Here is a 14,193-nt window from a genome sequence, read left to right on the forward strand (position 1 = left end):
TTGAAATACTTTTCCCATGTTTAATTGATGTATCTTGTTACGTTGGGCTATGAGAGTTCTCTATAGATTTTGGATACTAGACTTTTATCATATGTATTACTTGCAAATATTTTCTTCCATTCTGTTTGATACACAAAAGGTTTTATGTTTGATGAGTTCCAGTGTATTGTAATTTTTCTTTGGTTGCTTCATTTTTGGTGTCCTATCTCAAAAACTCCCTAATATGATATTGCAAAGATTCATAACTATGTTTTCTTTTAAGAGTTTTATAATTTTGTTGTCATAATTAAAAATAATGTACATATGTGATCAATTTTGAGTTAATTTTTATATGTGGTAGAAGGTAGGGTTTCAGATTCATTCCTTTACACATGAATATCCAGTTGTCCCAGCAACTAGATAAAAAGATGGTTTGTTAAAAAGGTGATTCTTTTCACCATTAAATTTTCTTAACACCTTTGTTGAAAATCGACTGAGTATAAAAGGGAGGTTTAATGTCTGGAATCCAAACTCTATTCTATTGTTTTGTCTATCCTTATGTTAGTAACACATTTTATTACTGTAGCTGTGTTACTAGGTTTTGAAGTTGGGATACATAAGTCCTATAGATTTCTACTTTTTCTAGATTTGCGGGGGGGGGAGGGCGGGTACTATTCTCAGTCTCTTATGTATCTATGTGATTATTAGGATCATCCTGTATATTTCTGTAAAAAAAAAAGTAGTTGGAGTTTTGATAAGAATTATATTGAGTATGTATAGGAAGTATTGCTATCTTCACAATATTAAGACTGCCTATCCATAAACATGAGGAGTCTTTCCATTTATTTAGGTCTTTAATTTCCTGTGGTTTTACATGTACAAATTTTTTACCTGACTGTTTAACTTATTCCTAATTATCTTATTTTTCATGCTATTATAAATGGAATTGTTTTCTTAATTTTATGAATGAATTATGAATTGCTAGCATATAGAAATATAATTGAGTTTTGTGCATTAATTTTTTTGTCTTGCAACCTTACTGAACTTATCATTTTTATTATCTTTTTGGATTCTTCAAGAATTCTTATGTATAAAATCATGTCAGCTGCAAATAGGCAAGCAAAAGAAATAAAAATACTCAGACTTGATTGTAAAAAGTAAAACTATCTCTTATCGCCTTGTCTAGAACTTCCAATACCATGTTGAATAAAATGGACAAGGGCAGACTTTTTTTGTCTTTTTCCTGATCTTAAGTAACAGCTTTCAGTTTCTCAGCATTAAGAATGGTGTTGATTGTGGATTTACTGTAGCTATCCTCTATCAAAAACATTTTTCTGCATCTACTATGATAAATATGTAAATATTTTTCCATTTCCCCCATTATTCTATAAATATGGTATATTACATTGATTTCTGTATGTTGACCCATCCTCACATTTGTGAGATAACTCCCACTTGTTTATAGTATATAATACTGTATTACATATATATGTATGTATATATATACATCATATATATAATCCTTTAAATTTGCTTTTCTAATATTTTGCTGAGAATATCTGTGTCAATATTCATAGAGGACACTGGCATACTATATTTTCTTGTGAGGACTTTGTCTGACTTTACCAAGATAATATTGGCCTCCTAAAATGAGTTAAGAAGTGTTCCTATATATCTTCTTTTTAACAAATAGGTATTTAAGAAGTATTAGTGTTACTCTTTTAATTATTTGGTTGAATGTACCAGTGAGGTCATCTGGTCCTGAATGATTGTTTGTAAAGTTGTTTTTATTACTAATTCAATCTGTTCATGTCTTTATAGAAATGTACTCACTATCGGTTGTTTGGCATATACCTTTTTTAAACATTCCCTTATAATCCACTTCTATTTCTGTAAAGTCTGTAGTTAAGATACATTTTTAATTCCTGATTTCAACAATTGAAACTTTTCTTTTTCCTTGGTTGGAATTGGGTGTATCTTTGCAAAGAATCAGTTTTTGGTTTTGTTCAATTTTCTCTATATTTTATTTTTGTTGTTGTCTAATATTTACTTCTTCCTTCTTTTTCTTGCATTGGATTACTGAATTTTACTCCATTATTATAAAAGTAGGAGATTAGGTTACTGATTTGGGATGTTCGTTTTTATTGGAAACATTTATAGCTGTAAATGTCCATCTGAGCACTAATTTTATTGCCTGCAATAAGTACTGATATTACCAAGTATTTTGTAATTCCACTACGGTTCATTATTTGACTCTTTGGTTAATTTGTTGTTTAAGAACCACATATTTTTAAATTTCCTAAATTTCCTTCTGTTACTGATTTCTAATTCCTTTAATATGTTCAGAGGACATACTTTATATGATTTCCATCCTTTAAAATTTTTGAGGCTTGTTTTACTAAGAAACATATGGTCTATCCTAGAAAATGTTCTTTGAGTACTTGAGAAGAATGTGTTCTTTTGTTGGGTAGAATGTCTTTTAGTTCTAGTTCACTAATAATGTTAAAGTCTTCTATTTTTTTTTATATTTTCTGCCTATTTATTTTATACATTATTGAAAATTGGGTATTGAAATGTCCAAATATTATTGAAATATCTCTTTCTGCCTTTAGTTCTTTCAATTGTCCACTTGATGTTGGTGCATCTGATGGTTTCCCACAGGTCTCTGAGGTTCCATTTATCTTTTTTCATTCTTTGCTTATTCCTCAGACTGGATACTCTGAATTTATCTTTTGTCAGGTTTGCTGATTCTTTCTTCTGCTTGCACAGGTCTGCAGTTGATCTTTTCTACTGAATTTTTATTTCAGCTACTGTAGTTTTCAACTGTAGGATTTATATTTGATCCTTTTTTTCATAATTTCTATCTCCTTATTGATATTCTGTTTGTTGACAGAACATTCTCATGTGCTCCTCTAGTTATTTAGACATGATCTCCTTTAGCTCTTTGAACACACTTAAAATAGCTAATTTACAGTAATTGAGGCTTCCTTGGGGATGGTTCCTATTGATTTTTTTTTCTTTTGGATGGGTAATACTTGCTTGGTTCTTCATATATATCATAATATTTTGATGAAAAATATGTGTTTCAAGTAATGTAAGGTACAACTCTGGAAATCAGATGCTCCTCCTACGCAGAGTTTGTTGTTGCTGCCTACTTTTTTGTTATTTAGTTAATGACATTTCTAAACAAATTTTAAACTCTGTTTCTTTAAATTTATTTTAGTTTGGTTAGTGATCAGATAATAACTAATTATGGATTTTTAAAAATTCTTGGAATAAATCTCCCAGTCTTTGCTGAGGGGCTCTGTGTGACTGTTAGGACACATCTTCAACACACAACCAGGTATTTTGAACCCGGACTTAACCTTCATTTTCTGCTGTGCAGAGCCTCAGGATATATCAAAGATCTATATATCATTAAGACCTTCTCATTTTTTTTTTTTTAATTCCCTGAACATGAACACAACTCTTTGAATGCATGATGCTTCCTAGGAATATGTCAGGTTTTTTTTAAAGCCCCTACACCCATCTCATTCTTCACCTTTCCCTTTTAAGATTTTGGTTAATCTGGGGTGCCTGGGTGGCTCGGTCGGTTGAGCATCTGACTTCGGCTCAGGTCATGATCTCACAACTTGTGAGTTGAAGCCCTGCGTTGGGCTCTGTGCTGACAGCTCAGAGCGTGGAGCCTGCGTTGGATTCTGTGTCTCCCTCTCTCTCTGCCCCTAACCCGCTCGCATTCTGTCTCTGTCTCTCTCAAAAATAAATCAACATTAAAAATTTTTTTTTCAAGATTTTGGTTAATCTTTTGTGTGCCCAACTCTTCTAAATCACGCTAGGCAGTCAGGGTGTTATAACATTTGACAAATACCTCTTGGGGAGAAGCTTTTAGCACTCAGCAAGTTCAAATAAGGTGAAATAAAATAAGCTATTTTAGTAGAGTCTTCCAGAGAACCACAACTCAGGTCAAGTAATTACTATTCTTTGGAAATAAAGTTTGGAAAGAGCTGCAGTGCTATTGTGCTTCCTCTGATACCAGGAGTATGGCCTATTATCTTTCTAAAGCTACTCTTTAGACATCAAGTGGTGGATGAAACTAGAAGAGATGAAATACCACAAAGCATGTTGTTGATGCTAAGATTCAGCCATTCCATTTTTCTTGATGAAATGCCACCTCATGGCTGAAGTCTCAGGTTAATTTTTGGAATTCTGACAATTTGTGGCTACTTTTGTGGCTTTTTTGGAGTGTCTTTACTCCATCATGTTCACATCTCTCACTCCACCTTTCATTTTCATTCCTAGTGATGTTTTTCTCGTTCTTAGTTTACTTAGCTTGTCAAGATCCCTTTTTATTTTAATTTTTTAAAAATTAATTTTATTTTTAGATTTTTCCATTGTACAACAAACTTGAATGAAAATACCTGAATTTCTTAGATTTGATTTCCAAAAGCAATTTATCTGATATATGCATTTAGTTTCCTTTTTATCCTCAGGTAGCATTTTCGCATAGCTTCCCTCACATATCTTTTCCATATATAGTATCAATATCTAAGATAAGAAGTTCTGTCAAAATGGTTTTTCTGGTAAAACATTCATTAATTTTTTTTAACATTTATTAGTACTTACTAGGTTCCAGTGATTATGAGAATACATAATGAAAAATAATTCCAACTATCCCTACCCTAATTCAGCTTGTATTTTATCAAGGACAGACATAAAATAAAATCCTAGACCCTGAACTGCAGACGGGTAAATTACCTTGAAAGGAGAAGAGACAATAGGTCCTAAGGTGAGAATTTGAGAACACAGTTCCAAGTCTTTTACAGTCATTGAGAAATCTTGATGGCATGAACCAGGATGACGTCACAGGTGGTAATACTGGACATCCATGTAATCCAAGACACTTGTCCTTAAAGTGAAATTGTGACTTGATGGGTTAAGCACTGTAGATTTTATCCATCTCTTCCATTGCAGGAGATTTTGGGGAAAAGTGTGTTCGATAGTGTCAATACTTACCTACTCAAAAACCTTTTATCTACATATTTTCTTGCCTGAGCTCATCTTTTACTATGAAAGCTATTATTTTCAGATATTAGCTTTTCCACTCTCCATTACAGTGAGCAAATACTTACTTTAGTCAATCTTGATTAATATCACAAAAAGAAAAAAATTGCCTGCTGAGGGGATAGTTTATGGAAAAACACTTATTCTCTAAACTTAAAAAAATGATGAAAATAAATTCATCTCTTCTTCAGCTAGATGTGAGATGCCCATGATTTGAAATAGTAGGAAATAAGCCTAGAACTCAAGCTAACATTTAAGGAGGCTAAAATTTGAGTTCAAAATAGCAGTTCCAATGATGTAAATCCATCTGCAACTGTATTTCAGGACTCCCATTATATTTCTGGTGAGAAATTCTTAGTAAATGTGCTCTCGTTGATAGAAAATGACAAGGCTAACTCATTTGTTACCTGAAATATCAGTTTGTATTGTAATTTACTCCTAATCATGGGTAGATGTTTTGGTTAACATTTGGTCAGAGACAATCAATCTCCCTCTTTCTAGCCATTACTTTCACTGTGACAATGTCAGAATTCAACACATAGGTAATCAGAATATTAAAAGTAGAATAAACAGATAACAATATAGAAGAAAATAATGCTGAGTATTTTCCAAAGTTAGAGAGCAAACCACAAATCTAAGAGACAGCAAAACTATGCATATCATATTTAACTTGTTAAAAGCCAATGATAACCAATGAAAAGAAAAAATATTAACAGCAACCATGACAACAATATACTATTTATAGAAGGAGAAGGATTAAGAATTATAGCAATCTGTTCATCAGAAAACCTTAAACAAGACAGGAGAGTGGTATCTTTAATGTGCTGAATAAAAAAGTGGTCAATGCAGAATTCTATAATGAAAACATTATTCAGAATTTAAGGAGAAATAAATGCTTTCAAAGAAACAAAAACTAAGGGAACCCATTGCTATTAGACCTACTGTGAAAGAAATGTTTGAGAATGGTCTTTAGGAAAAAGGGACAGGATCATTCAGAAAATAGAACATCAGAATATTGAAAATGGAAAAAAAAAAAGTACATACAGTATTTTTTTCTTATTTGTAGTTTTTGAAAACATAACTGATAAAAACCAGGCTGAATTATATATTAGGTGTTTACAGCATAAAATTCAGGAAAACAATGGCATAAGGGATGGAAGAGAGAATAGGTTTTACACAATTAAAAATTTCTTACACTGCACACAAGGTGATATAATATTATGTTACAACTGTTGCAGGTTATTTTTAAATGTATATTGTGAACCCCAGAGCAACCAGTAAAAAATGTGTTAAGACAATATAACCAATAAATTAGATTAAATGGGCTCATTAAAAACTGCTAAATTAAAACCAGAGAAGACAGAAAAAGAGAAAAAAGTTACAAGGAAGGATCAAATGGAGAAAATAGAAAACAGATAACAAGATGCTACAATATAATCCAGTCACATCAATAGTCATTGTGAATGTCAATGATCTAAACCCACTAGTCAAAAGAGAATCTTATATAAAACAATAATGACCCAACTATATTTGTCAATAAGAATCCACTACAAATATAAGATACTGATAGGTTATGTATGGTAAGAGGATGAAGAAAGATGAAATCATTAACCAAAATAAATCTCAAGAAACTATATTAATTTCATATAAATTACATTTCAGTACAAGAAACTTTTTCAGAGATAGATAGGAAACAAATGATGAAATGGGTAAATTTTACCCAAAAGACTAAAGAATCTTAAATTTGTATCCATGTGTCAAGACAGTATCAAATAGGATGCCTGGGTGGCTCAGTTGGTTGAGTGTCTGACTTCGGCTCAGGTCATGATCTCACGTTACTGGATTTGAGCCCCATGTTGGACTTTGTGCTGACAGCTCAGAGCCTGGAGCCTGCTTTGGATATGTGTCTCCCTCTCTCTCTTCCATTCCTCCACTCACACTCTTGTCACATTCCCTCTCTCTCTCTCAAAAATAAACATTAAAAAAAAAGTATCGAAACACATGGGGAAATAATGGATAAAAACAAAAGGAAAAATAAATGGATTTTTAATTATGATTGGAGACATTAACATGCCTCTTTCAGAAATTGACAGAACAAGTAGCCAGAAAATGAATAAAAAAATAGATAACCCCCAAGCAACTGTCCATCACTTGGATCTCTTTGAGAGTTCTGGAGCATTCCATCTAACAATAATAGAATACACAGTCTTTTCAAGTACAAACGGAGCAGACATCTATGTAAACTGCATCCAGGAGTATAAAACAAACCTTAATAAATTTAAAAACAGAAATTAATATGCTTTTGGACGGAGACAAAGTTAAACTAGATGTCAATATTAGAGAGGTAGGCAAAAAATCTCCAAATATTTAGAAAATAAAAATCACATCTATCTAATCCATGAGTTGAAGAGAAAGTCTCAAGAGCAATTTAAACTAGCTGCCTTTTCTTTAGAAGTATCCTCTTAGCTTTAAAGAATAGTGATGGATAGCAGCAGTGACACATTGAATGGTAGTTATACATGTATGCTAGAGGAGTTTTCAACCTCTCTTTATATACTTCCTGCCCACATACTCAAGATGGGTCTTCCACAATATCATTTTGGGTGGTAATAAGAATGAGTATCAGATTTTGATCACTCCCCTTTCTTCCCCTCTAATACTGGGAGAAGCGGAGATATTATAGAGTTTAAGAGTGGTAGTGATTTTTAAATTTGTTTTCTTTCTCGACCTGTTAAGATATAATGGTAGGTGTTGAATTTCTGCTACTGTGTTTCCTCGCTTATTTGTATCTGTTTTAGTAGGCTTTCACTAAGAAGTTTCTTTCATTCAGTTTCTCTTTCAGAAAATTTTCCAACTGTTTTCAGCTTTTTTTAAATTATGCCATATTTTGTTTACAGTGAAAGGTTTTACATTCAACAGTAAGTTTATAGCATTTTGTAACAAGATTTCAGCTTGACCAACTCAATAACTTCATGGGCCTAATTTCAAGATGAATCATCAATTTCAAATGTAACTTGGTTGGGAAGGAATCTGGTATGAAATGAAAAGTCATTCAGAGTTGGGGGTGATTTCTAAGCCCACTATGCAATTCTTAGTCTAATCACAGAAGAAAAACAAATTAAGAGATTATTTGCTCAGCCTCTTTGTTACAGAGAGAAGGTGGATTTTTAGAAGTACTACATTAGGAGCAACAACTAATAATAATAATTTCTAAATTTGGGCCATTATATTTTACTTTTATCGGCTTTCATCTTCTTTATACCATTTTAAATAATATTTAATCTTACAAGGAAGTTTTGAAGATGTAGTTTCTGATATAACTGTTAGAGGCCATTACTCATGTTTGATACATGTAGCCACTTAAAATCCTGTCATGACTCACAGTACCTTTCATCATTTTTTTCTCTTAAACCCCCTAATATATTTAATGGTTTTATGTAGCTTAAAGGGTAACCATAACTTCAGTTAGTCAAGCGATCCAAAAGGATTATTTCTCATTATGTTAATTATTTTCTATTGTTACTTCTTCTGAATCTATGAAAGCCTTTTTTCCTTCCAATTTTCCTTTGTTCTTAGGTAACTCTGAAATTACTAAGCATCAAATGTAGTATAAGACTTTCATTTAGCAATTCAAATATACTAAATGCCTATTAATTACAATTTAAAATTACAATAAGGGAGCTTCCAATTGGTGACCACGTGGAGCTGCAGGGAGAGTGGCAGCCTGGTGAGCTCAGGGAAGCTGCCTGCCCTTGCTGCACACCTCCTCCCCGCCATCTGGCTGTTCCCGAGTCACATCCTTTGTCACTCACCTCGTGATCTGGGCAGTCCAAGATGACAGCATAGGAAGATCCTGAATTCACCTCCTTGTATGAACATACCGAGTCTACAGCTACATGTGCAACAATTCCCTCTGAAAACGACCTGAAAACCAGATGAACAACTTCCTCACAACAAACAATAAAAGGGCTGCATGGAGACAGGAAGATGACAGCATAGGAGGATGCTGGGCACACCTCGTCCTGCAGATCTCTTAGATTCCACCCACACCTGCCTAAATAACCCAGAAAACTGCCAGAAGATGAGCAAAATGGACTTTCCGGAGCCAAGCATAGACAAGAGTCCCACAGAAAAGGGTAGGAAGGGCAAAGAGGCCGCGCATGCTACATGGACTAGCAAGACAGAGCCAGGGCGGTGGAGGAGCAGCCCGCCTGGCAAGACAGAGCCCCTGAAGTCTGGCTTGCAAAAGCGGAGGGGCCGGACTGCATGAGTTCTGACAACCAGCAGGACTTAACATCTGGAATGTTAAAAGTCAACAGCTCTGCTCTTGGAGAGTGGGAGGGCTAGAGGACACCAGGAGGGAGACTTGTTGAGCCCCAGAAGGACAGAGTTCAGTAGGGGAACAGAGGCGCTGGCAAGCGCCATTTTCCTTTCCCATCCTCCAGTTGAAATTCCAAAGGGAACTGGTTCCTGTCACTGAACTTGCTTGCAACCCTGTGCTTCTGTGAATCCATCCATCCTAAGAGTCTGCCTCCCTCCCAGTGCTACAGGGTCCCTGCCACAGGGGACCACTGACCCCAAAGCAAGCTAAGCCTAACACTCCCGCCCCTGTGCACCCCAGCTAATATGCCCTGGGCCAGATCCCAGAGAGGCAGCATCACAAGCATGGCAGTGTGGAAGTAGCCCAGACAGGGGTCACACCACTCCACAGTGAGTCCTGCCCCTGGGAGAGGGGAAGATAAGGTACACACCAGTCTCCCTGTGGCCCCACCCACCAACGCAAGTTACTCCAGACAGCACAGCAGAAGTGCCTTGCAGTTTGGAGCCACCACAAGGACTAACAAAAATGACGAAATGGAGTTTCAAAAGAAACTCCAGGAAGCAGCTACAGCTAATGAATTGATCAAAAACGATTTAAGCAATATAACAGAACAAGAATTTAGAATAATAGTCATAACCACTGGGATTGAAAAAGTAGAGAGGACAGCAGAGAATCTATTGCTACAGAGATCAAGGGGCTAAGAAATAGTCATGAGGAGCTAAAAAATGCTATAAATGAGGTGCAAAATAAAACGGAGGCAGCCATAGCACAAATTGAAGAGGCAGAGGAGAGAATAGGTGAATTAGAAGATAAAATAATGGGAAAAGAGAAATAAAAAAATCCAGGAGTATGAAGGGAGAATTAGAGAACTAAGTGAAGCAATCAAATGGAACAATATCCGTATCATAGGAATTCCAGAAGAAAGAAGAGAGAGAGCAAGGAGCTGAAGGTGTACTTGAACAAATCATAGCTGAGAACTTCCCTGATCTGGAGAAGGAAACAGGCATTGAACTGTGGCCAAGAGGCACAGAGAACTACCTTCATATGTAACTTGAATCAATCTTCTGCATGACATATCATAGTGGAAGTGGCAAATACAAAGATAAAGAAGGAATTCTGAAAGCAGCTAGGGATAAACAGGTTCTAACTTACAAAGGTAGACACATAAGGGTAGTAGCAGACATATCCACTGAAACTTGGCAGACCAGAAAGGAATGGCAGGAAATCTTCAATGTGATGAAGAGAAAAAATATGCAGCTGAGAATCCTTTATCCAGCAAGTCTGTCATTCAGAATAGAAAGGGAGATAAAGGTTTTCCCCAACAAACAAAAACTGAAGGAATTCATCACCACTAAACCAGCCCTACAAGAGATCCTAAGGGGGATTCTGTGAGTGAAATGTTGCAAGGACCACAAAGTACTAGAACATCACTACAAGCATGAAACCTACAGACATCACAATGACTCTAAGCCCTTATCTTTTAATAATAACACTGAGTGTAAATGGACTAAATGCCCCATAGGGTATCAGAATGGATTTAAAAAAAAAGACCCATCTATTTGCTGTCTACAAGAGACTCATTTTAGACCTGAGGACACCTTCAGATTTAAAGTGACAGGATGGAGAACTACCTATCATGCTACTGGAAGTCAAAAGAAAGCTGGAATAGCCATACTTATATCAGACAAACTAGACTTTAAAGGATGTAACAAGAGATGAAGAAGGGAATTATATAATAATTACAGGGTCCATCCATTAGGTAGAGCTAACAATTATAAATGTCTATGCACTGAATATGGGAGCCCCCCAAAATATAAAACAATCACAAACATAAGCAACCTTATTGATAAGAATGTGGTAATTGCAGGGGACTTTAATACCTCACAACAATGAATAGATCATCTAGACACAGGATCAATAAAGAAACAAGAGCCCTGAATGATATATTGGATCAGATGGACTTGACAGATATATTTAGAACTCTGCATCCCAAAGCAATAGAATATACTTTCTTCTCGAATGCACATGGAACATTCTCCAAGATAGATCTCATACTGGGTCACAAAACAGCCCTTTGTAAGTAGAAAAGAATTGAGATCATGCCATGCATACTTTCAGACCACAATGCCATGCAACTTGAAATCAACCACAGGAAAACGTGTGGAAAACCTCCAAAAGCATGGAGGTTAAAGAACACCCTACTAAAGAATGAATGGGTCAACCAGGCAATTAGAGAAGAAATTAAAAAATATATGGAAACAAATGAAAATGCAAATACAACAATCCAAATGCTTTGGGATGCAGCGGAGGCAGTCCTGAGAGGAAAATACATTGCAATCCAGGCCTATCTCAAGAAACAAGAAAAATCCCAAATACAAAATCTAACAGCACACCTAAAGGAACTAGAAGCAGAACAGCAAAGACACCCCAAACCCAGAAGAAGAGAAATAATAAAGATCAGAGCAGAAATAAACAATATAGAATCTAAAAAAACTGTAGAGCAGATCAATGAAACCAAGAGTTGTTTTTTTGAAAAAATAAACAGATTTGATAAACCTCTAGCCAGGCTTCTCAAAAAGAAAAGGGAGATGACCCAAATAGATAAAATCATGAATGAAAATGGAATTATTACAACGAATCCCTCAGAAATACAATCAATCATCAGGGAATACTATGAAAAAGTATATGCCAACAAATTGGACAACCTGGAAGAAATGGACAAATTCCTAAGCACCCAGACACTTCCAAAAGTCAAACAGGAAGAAATAGGAAACTTGAACAGGCCCATAACCAGTGAAGAAATTGAATCGGTTATCAAAAATCTCCCAACAAATAAGAGTCCAGGACCAGATGGCTTCCCAGGGGAGTTCTACCAGACATTTAAAGCAGAGATAATACCTATCCTTCTCAAGCTGTTCCAAAAAATAGAAAGGGAAGGAAAACTTCCAGACTCATTCTATGAAGTCAGCATTACTTTGATTCCTAAACCAGACAAACACCCAGCAGAAAAAGAGAATTACAGGCCAATATCCCTGATGAATACAGATGCAAAAATTATCAACAAGATACTAGCAAATGGAATTCAATAGCATATAAAAAGAATTTTTCACCATGATCAAGTGGGATTCATTCCTTGGCTGCAGGGCTGGTTCAACATTCACAAATCAATCAATGTGATACATTACATTAATAAAAGAAAAGAACCATATGATCCTGTCAATCGATGCAGAAAAAGCATTTGACAAAATTCAGTATTCCTTCCTAATAAAACCCTCAAGAAAGTCGGGATAGAAGGAATGTACTTAAACATCATAAAAGCCATTTATGAAGATCCCATAGCTAATATCATCCTCAATGGGGAAAAACTGAGAGCTTTCCCCCTGAGATCAGGAACACTACAGGGATGTCCACGATCACCGCTGTTGTTTAACATAGTGTTGGAAGTTCTAGCATCAACAATCAGACAACAAAAGGAAATCAAAGGCATCAAAATCGACAAAGATGAAGTCAAGCTTTCACTTTTTGCAGATGACATGATATTATACATGGAAAATCCAACAGACTCCACCAAAAGTCTGCTACAACTGATACATGAATTCAGCAAAGCCACAGGATACAAAATTAACGTACAGAAATTAGTACATTATGCACTAATAATGAAGCAACAGAAAGACAAAGAAATTGATCCCATTCACAATTGCACTAAGAACAATAAAATACCTAGGAATAAACCTAACCAAAGATTTAAAAGATCTGTTTGCTGAAAACTATAGAAATCCTATGAAGGAAATTGAAGAAGATACAAAGAAATGGAAAAACGTTCCACGCTCATGGATTGGAAGAATAAATATTGTTAAAATGTCAATACTACCCATAGCAATCTACATATTCAATGCAATCCCAATCACATGTGCACCAGCATTCTTCTCGAAGCTAGAACAAGCAATCCTAAAATTTGTATGGAACCACAGAAGACCCCGAATAGCCAAAGTAATATTGAAGAAGAAAACCAAAGCGGGAGCCATCACAATCCCAGACTTTAGCCTCTACTACAAAACCGTAATCATCAAGACAGCATGGTATTGGCACAAAAACAGACACAGAGACCAATGGAATAGAATAGAGACTCCAGAATTGGACCCACAAAAGTATGGCCAACTCATCTTTGACAAAGCAGGAAAGAATATGCAATGGAAAAAATACAGTCTCTTTAACAAATGGTGTTGGGGGAACTGGACAGCAACATGCAGAAGAATGAAATTAGACCACTTTCTTACACCACTCACTAAAATAAACTCAAAATGGATGAAGGACCTGAAGGTGAGACAGGAAACCATCAAATCCCTAGAGGAGAAAGCAGGAAAAAACCTCTCTGACCTCAGCTGCAGCAATTTCTTACTTGACACATCTCCAAAGGCAAAGGAATTAAAAGCAAAAATGAACTATATGGACCTTATGAAGATAAAGCTTCTGCACTGCAAAGGAAACAATCCACAAAACTAAAACGCAGCTGACGGAATGGGAAAAGATATTTGCAAATGACATATTGGACAAAGGGCTAGTATCCAAAATGTATAAAGGTCTCACCAAACTCCACACCTGAAAAACAAATAATCCAGTGAAGAAATGGGCCAAAGACATGAATAGACACCTCTGTAAAGACATACAGATGGCCAACAGGCACATGAAAAGATGCTCGACATCACTCCTCATCAGGGAAATATAAATCAAAACTACACTGGGATAACACCTCACGCCAGTCAGAGTGGCTAAAATGAACAAATCAGGAGACTATAGATGCTGGAGAGGATGTGGAGAAACGGGAAACCTCT

General features: G+C 35.5%; 1 long non-coding RNA gene across 3 annotated transcripts in view; it reads right to left on the minus strand.

Annotated features, from left to right (window-relative positions):
• Positions 1 to 14,193, minus strand: part of LOC147584249 (uncharacterized) — a 151,791-nt gene that overhangs the window by 16,276 nt on the left and 121,322 nt on the right. For all 3 annotated transcript variants that reach the window (XR_015255268.1, XR_015255271.1, XR_015255270.1), the window contains 2 exons: positions 8,853 to 8,964; positions 4,735 to 4,885 (listed from right to left, as the gene is read on the minus strand). This is a non-coding gene — a long non-coding RNA (uncharacterized LOC147584249). The remainder of the gene's footprint in view (positions 1 to 4,734; positions 4,886 to 8,852; positions 8,965 to 14,193) is intronic.

This window comes from Puma concolor, chromosome A1 (genome assembly GCF_028749965.1).
Source record: "Puma concolor isolate L17-30 chromosome A1, mPumCon1.1.hap2, whole genome shotgun sequence".
Taxonomy (NCBI): domain Eukaryota; kingdom Metazoa; phylum Chordata; class Mammalia; order Carnivora; family Felidae; genus Puma; species Puma concolor.